The sequence below is a fragment of the Bombina bombina genome, chromosome 5 (assembly GCF_027579735.1).
Source record: "Bombina bombina isolate aBomBom1 chromosome 5, aBomBom1.pri, whole genome shotgun sequence".
In the NCBI taxonomy this organism is placed as follows: Eukaryota; Metazoa; Chordata; class Amphibia; order Anura; family Bombinatoridae; genus Bombina; species Bombina bombina.
This window is the reverse complement of record NC_069503.1, coordinates 836437212-836445367: the sequence shown is the minus strand read 5'-3', so window position 1 is coordinate 836445367 and position 8156 is coordinate 836437212.

Below are 8156 nucleotides of genomic sequence, written 5' to 3'. Positions count from 1 at the left end.
GGTCTGGGACCGTATGATTCTTTCAGGTATACCAGTTTCTATGGTTCCGACCCTGATCGGGGGAGGTCTATATGGCCTGCATGATCTATAATTATACTAACAAAGTACAATAACAGAACATACATGTGTACTGGGACCGTATGATTCTTTCAGGTATACCAGTTGCAGTGGTTCTGACCCTGATCAGGGGAGGTCTATATGGCCTGCATGATCGATAATTATACTAACAAAGTACAACAATAGGACCTACCATGTGGTCTGGGACCGTATGATTCTTTCAGGTATACCAGTTGCTGTGGTTCTGACCCTGCATTCTTGCTGCAACTCTACCTACAAGAGAGATCTGTTACAGAATCTGTTGGCCGGTATGCAAAGAGCTGGCCTGCCTCAAAGGAGCATCGATTTTAGGAACCCGAAGATAATTTTTAGGAACCGGGAGATGGTAAAAGTTGCTTGGACACCCAGTACAGGTCGTTCTCCTTCAGCCATTTTATACGAGGGTCCGGGACCCTCAACAGAAACAACACCATGAAACACCACATATGCCATCCTTTTGCACAATAGAGTACAGGTATGGCACCGATTATAGGAACCCGGAGATAATTTTTAGGAACCGGGAGATGGAAAAAGATGCTTGGACACCCAGTACAGGTCGTTCTCCTTCAGCCTTTTTATACGAGGGTCCCGGACCCTCAACAGAAACAACAGCATGAAATACAACATATGCCATCCTTTTGCACAATAGAGTACAGGTATGGTATCGATTATAGGAACCCGGGGATAATTTTTAGGAACCGGGAGATGGAAAAAGATGCTTTGACATCCAGCACAGGTCGTTCTCCTTCCGCCTTTTTATAGGAGGTTCCAGGACCCTCAACAGGCACAACAGCATGAAACACCACATATGCCATCCTTTTGCACAATAGAGTACAGGTACGGCATTGATTATAGGAACCCGGGAATAATTTGTAGGGAAAAAATGTGAGATCTATAAGGTGTACACCTATTGGCAGCCCAAAAAAAATGTCTTTGCAAATCATCCTTGAAAAATCCTGAAAATAAATCCTTAGTAAAAACCAATTGTAGTATTCCCAAAGTTTAGTGTGATATGTGATAAACCCAAATTATTCCAAACAGTGATGTTGTTAGATTTCTAGGTGATGGTCCTCTTCTCAAAGAATGTGTCAGTATTTTGATGATGCCATCATGAACCTATAAAATTATACAATTATACAAAAAACGGACATAGTGCAATACAGCTACTATAAAATAAGAGTATAAGTGTTCTACTCACCAAATAAGATCCTGATCCGTATTACCAGTTATAGCCAACGCGTTTCGGTCCGCAAGGACCTTTCTCAAGACCAGTCTTGAGAAAGGTCCTTGCGGACCGAAACACATTGGCTATAACTGGTAATACGGCTCAGGATCTTATTTGGTGAGTAGAACACTTATACTCTTATTTTATAGTAGCTGTATTGCACTATGTCTGTTTTTTGCATAATTTTATAGGTTCATGATGGGATCATCAAAATACTGACACATTCTTTGAGAAGAGGACCATCACCTAGAAATCTAACAACATCACTGTTTGGAATAATTTGGGTTTATCACATATCACACTAAACTTTGGGAACACTACAATTGGTTTTTACTAAGGATTTATTTTCAGGATTTTTCAAGGATGATTTGCAAAGACATTTTTTTGGGCTGCCAATAGGTATACACCTTATAGATCTCACATTTTTTCCCTTGTCCTCTGCATTGTTGACTTTTATTTTTATTCTTATTTTTCACACACACATCTGTGATATCACATCAAAATATTTTTACTTTTATTTTTACTTTTACTTTGGAGTTTTTTACATTTCACATTTTGGATCCATATATATATATATATATATATATATATATATATATATATATATATATATATTTTTTTTTGGAGCACATTTGTTGAACACATTTTTTCTTTTCACCTTGTTGGAGTTCATATGAACTTTTTAACCTTCAATTTTTTGTTTCCATCACTACAAATAAATTTGGACATTTCACTAGCCTGAATAGGTCAGAGGACTGTTCTTGAATTTTCTGGGCATCTTTTTTGAACATCTCAAATTAACTGGACATATACTGACTGAATAGCATTACTTATATCAATTATCTACTATAGAGTTTTGCCTATAGTCTCTCATCTAGCAGCACCAAATGTATGCTTAAATCGTATATATTTTTACTCATTGTCATACGTTTAACCATTGTCATATTTTTATTATTTTATTCATTGTTACATTAAATGTTATATTTTAATTTTAATTCTATTATGTATTGATTGATCTTAATATTTTAATTTTTAAATACTTGGATCTTTTTTATTTGAGCTAACTAGTTATTTATATATATATATATATAACCGATCGTGGACACCATCTTTAGCCACATACCCCTCATCAAGGGCATTGTAGCGCTGTACTTTTTGGCATTTTATTTAACTGACTCATTGGAATCTGGTTGGGAGATTCCGCATTTTGAGGTATAGCTTGTATGGTTGTTTTCTGTGGCGCTGCAAGATACACATTTATTTCATTGCTTTGACATCCAGCACAGGTCATTCTCCTTCCACCTTTTTATAGGAGGTTCCAGGACCCTCAACAGGCACAACAGCATGAAAGACCCAATATGCCATCACTTCCTTTTGCACAATCGAGTAAGGTATGGCATTGTTTTTAGGAACCCGGAGATAATTTTTAGGAACCGGGAGATGGAAAAAGATGCTTGTTCGGTCCTCCTACTTCAAATTTGGGGCATTGCATGTGCAATCTACTGTGCCACCAGATATGAGTGGTGTGTTAATGAGTACTATTCTTAACAGTTTAATCACTGTTATGTGCCTTTTTTTTTTTTTTTTTTTTTTTTTTTGTATCCACAGTGCATCACCAGAGGCCAGAAAAATTAGGCATGTACAAATGCCTGAAAAATAAGGTATTGTTGCAGCCGTAAGCTTTAGCAGCGGCAAGAAAAATTGATGTTTGTAAAACAGTTAGAAAGTGCACTAAAACCTTGAGGCTTGAACACTAGTTGTTGGCGGATAAGTCACGCAAGTCATCCACCATTCGAAGATAAAATACAGCAGCATGTGTACCATTTGTAGCCCAAGGCAGCTCATCTCATCAGGCCTTTTTTACTCAAATGTATCGCCCAATGTCAGTCCCTTCGGGATCCATCCCTCATTCATTTTAATAAAGGTGAGATAATCAAGACTTTTTTGACCTAGGCGACTTCTCTTCTCAGTGACAAAACCTCCTGCTGCACTGAAGGTCCTTTCTGAAAGGACACTTGAAGCGGGGCAGGCCAGAAGTTCGATTGCAAATTGGGATAGCTCAGGCCACAGGTCAAGCCTGCACACCCAGTATTCAAGGGGTCCATCGCTCCTAAGAGTGTTGAGATCCGCAGTTAATGCTAGGTAGTCTGATACCTGTCAGTTGAGTCTTTCTCTGAGGCTGGATCCCGAAGGGCTGTGGCGATGCATAGGAGTTATAAAGGTCCGCATGTCCTCCATCAACAACACGTCTGGAAAGCGTGCTGTCCTTGCCGGCATGGTCGTGGGAGGAGGAGTATTAATTTAATCTCTTCCCCTGTTAGATTCCCGTTGTGCTGCTGTGACATCACCCTTATACTCTGTGTAAAGCATAGTTTTTAATTTATTTTTGAACTGCTCCATCCTTTCCGACTTGCGGGAATTTGGTAACATTTCAGTTACTTTATGCTTATACCGGGGGTCTAGTAGCGTGGACTCCCAGTACAGGTCGTTCTCCTTAATCTTTTTTATACGAGGGTCCCTCAACAGGCACGACAGCATGAAAAACCCCATTTGCACAAGGTTGGATGCCGAGCTAGTCATGTCCCGTTCCTCATCCTCACTGATGTCACTGAAGGTATCTTCTTCCCCCAGCCACGTACAACACCACGGGTACCAGATAGGTGACAACAACGAGCACCCTGGGATGCCTGTTGTGCTTGGTCTTCCTCCTCCTCCTCAAAGCCACATTCCTCCTCTGACTCCTCTTCCTCACAATCCTCTTCCTGCGTTGCTGCTGTTCCAGCAAGCAATGCTGATAAGGCTGTTTCTGGTGGTGATGGAGACCACAACTCTTCCTCTTCATGCTCATCTACGGCCTGATCCAGGACTCTTCGCAGGGCACGCTCCAGGAAGAAAACAAATGGTATGATGTCGCTGATGGTGCTTTCGTTGCGACTGACAAGGGTTGTCACCTGCTCAAAAGGACTCATGAGCCTACAGGCATTGCGCATGAGCATCCAGTAACGTGGAAAAAAAATTCCCAGCTCCCCAGAGGCTGTCCTAGCACCCCGGTCATACAAATACTCGTTCACAGCTCTTTCTTGTTGGAGCAGGCGGTCGAACATTAGGAGTGTTGAATTCCAACGTGTCGGACTGTCGCAAATTAAGCGCCTCACTGGCAGGTTGTTTCGACGCTGGATATCGGACAGGTGCGCCATGGCCGTGTAGGAACGCCTGAAATGGCCACACACCTTCCTGGCCTGCTTCAGGACATCCTGTAAGCCTGGGTACTCAAGCACAAAGCGTTGTACAATCAGATTACACACATGTGCCATGCACGGCACATGTGTCAACTTGCCCAATTTCAATGCCGTATCCAAATTACTTTCATTGTCAGAAACAACCTTGTCAATCTCCAGTTGGTGTGGAGTCAGCCACTGATCCACCTGTCCGTTCAGGGCGGACAGGAGTGCCGGTGCGGTGTGACTCTCTGCTTTGAGGCAAGTCAACCCCAAGACGGCGTGACACTGCCGTATCCGGGATGTTGAATAGTACCTGGGGAGCTGGGGGGGGGGTGCCGTTGATGTGGAGCAAGATGCCACAGCAGAAAAGCAATCAGCCGAGGAAGAGGTTATGGAAGAGGATGGAGTAGGAGGAGTAGAGGAGGTAGCAGCAGACCTGCCTGCAAGTCGTGGCAGTGTTACCAACTCTTCTGCAGAGCCACGCATTCCATGCTTGTCAGCCGCCAGCAGGTTTACCCAATGAGCAGTGTAGGTGATATACCTGCCCTGACCATGCTTTGCAGACCAGCTATCAGTGGTCATATGGACCCTTGCCCCAACGCTGTGTGCCAGACATGACATTACTTCCTTTCGCACAATCGAGTACAGGTTGGGGATTGCCTTTTGAGAAAAAAAAATTCTGCCGGGTACCTTCCACTGCGGTGTCCCAATAGATACAAATTTTTTGAACGCCTCAGACTCCACCAGCTTGTATGGTAAAAGCTGGCGGGCTAAGAGTTCTGACAAGCCTGCTGTCAGACGCCGGGCAAGGGGGTGGCTTTGGGACACTGGCTTCTTACGCTCAAACATGTCCTTGACAGACACCTGACTGTGGGCAGATGAGCAGGAACTGCTACGTAAGAGAGACTGAGTGGCGGATGTTTGAGAGGGGGCAAGGAGGACATCCCATCGGCGTTTGTGATGTGAGACCATGTGCCTTCGCAAAGCAGTTGTACCTAGATGGGTGTTGGACTTCCCACGACTCAGTTTCTTTTGGCAAAGGTTGCAAATGGCATCGCTGCTGTCAGAGGCAGACACACAAAAAAATGCCACACTGCTGAGCTCTGCGATGACGGCATTCTGGTGGTGCCAACAGCATGCGTTGATTGGCGTGCTGTCTGGCTGACCCCGGGTGCCGATGCATGCTGTCTGACTGTGACTGTGCCACTATCTCCTTGCGATGACCTCCCCTGCTTCCAACTCGTCTCCTCCTCCTCCTCTCTGTCTCCCCATCTGAACTTTCCCCCTCTTCTTCTTCTCTTCTAGCGGGCACCCACGTGACATCCACGGACACATCATCATCAACCGCTTCACTTGTATCTGACAAATGAACAAAGGACAAATGAACAAAGGAAGCAGCAGCGGGTACAACATCATCATCATCATCACACCGTACGTCCATGTCTGTAATGCTGCCTGACTGAGACATATCACTGTTATCTACATCCGCTGTCAATGATGGTTGCGCATCACTCATTTCTTCCAACTGATGTGTCAATAACTCCTCTGACAGATCAAGTGAAGCCGCTGTGGTGCTAGTGTTGATGGTGGTGGCAGGCGGGCGAGTGGCACTGGTCACTTGAGAGGTGCCCGAAGCTATGGATGGTGGATGGATGGTGCGTCAAGGTTACGAGCGGAAGCTCTAGAAGATTGGGTGTCCTGTGTTATAAAGTCAACTATTTCATCAGAACTTTTCGGGTTCATGGTACATGCACTAACACTGGGCATTATTCTATTGCCAAAGGGAATCACAGCACCACGACCACGACGGCACCTGCGGGGTGGCCTGCCTCTGCCTGTCATTTTTTTTTTTTAAATGTAGACTTACACTACTATTAAAAAAAATATGAGTGGTGCCACTGGGCAAGTGGGCACAGTATACGCTGTGAGCCTGAAACAAAAAAGCAGACTGATATTTCACAATCCAAAAAGTTCATTTTTTTAAAATGTACACTTACACTACTATTAAACAAGATATGAGTGGTGGCACTGGGCAAGTGGGCACAGTATACGCTGTGAGCAGGAAACCAAAAAAGCAGACTGATGTTTCACAATCCAAAAAGTTTTTTTTTTTTAAATGTACACTTACACTACTATTAAACAAGAAGATATGAGTGGTGGCACTGAGGATGGAAGTAGGCACAGTATATGCTGGGAGCCTGACACACAGGCTGGTGGCACAGGCTGGCACTAGGCTGACCTGGCAACTAAAATTCAATAACACTACCAGACTGATGTAAAAAAAAAAAAAAAAAAATTTACACTAATGTTACAACAGATATGAGTGGTGGCACAGAGCAATTAATCACAGTATATGCTTGCTGTGGGCCTAGCACACAAGCCTGATGGAAAATGAAATTAGATTAAACTTGCAATTAGCAAACTAATGTAAAAGTTTTGTTTTTTATATTTAAAATAATGTTACACCAGATATGAGTGGTGGGGGTGGCACAGAGCAATTAATAACAGTATATGCTGTGTGCTTGAGAGACCAAGGCCTGATGGAAAATGAAATTAGATTACACTAACAAACTAATGTAAATTTGTTTTTGTTTTTAAATTTACAATAATGTTCCGTTACACCACCAGATATGAGTGGTGGCACAGAGGAATTAATCACAGTATATGCTTGCTGTGGGCCTGGCACACAGGTCTGATGGAAAATGAAATTAGATTAAACTTGCAATTAGCAAACTAATGTAAAAGTTTTGTTTTTTATATTTAAAATAATGTTACACCAGATATGAGTGGTGGGGGTGGCACAGAGCAATTAATAACAGTATATGCTGTGTGCCTGAGAGACCCAGGCCTGATGGAAAATGAAATTAGATTACACTGACAAACTAATGTAAATTTGTTTTTTTTTTTAAATTTACAATAATGTTCCGTTACACCACCAGATATGAGTGGTGGCACAGAGGAATTAATCACAGTATATGCTTGCTGTGGGCCTGGCACACAGGCCTGATGGAAAATAAAATTAGATTAAACTTGCAATTAGCAAACTGTGCCAGGCCCACAGCAAGCATATACTGTGATTAATTCCTCTGTGGCACCAGTCATATCTGGTGGTGTAACATTATTTTAAATTTAAAAATAAAAACTTTTACATTAGTTTGCTAATTGCAAGTTTAATCTTATTTCATTTTCCAACAGGCCTGTGTGCCAGGCCCACAGCAAGCATATACTGTGATTAATTCCTCTGCGCCACCACTCATATCTGGTGGTGTAACATTATTGTAAATTTAAAAAAAATTTTTTACATTAGTTTGTTAGTGTAATCTAATTTCATTTTCCATCAGGCCTGAGTCTCTCAGGCACACAGCATATACTGTTATTAATTGCTCTGTGCCACCCCCACCACTCATATCTGGTGTAACATTATTTTAAATATAAAAAACAAAACTTTTACATTAGTTTGCTAATTGCAAGTTTAATCTAATTTCATTTTCCATCAGGCCTGAGTCTCTCAGGCACACAGCATATACTGTTATTAATTGCTCTGTGCCACCCCCACCACTCATATCTGGTGTAACATTATTTTAAATATAAAAAACAAAACTTTTACATTAGTT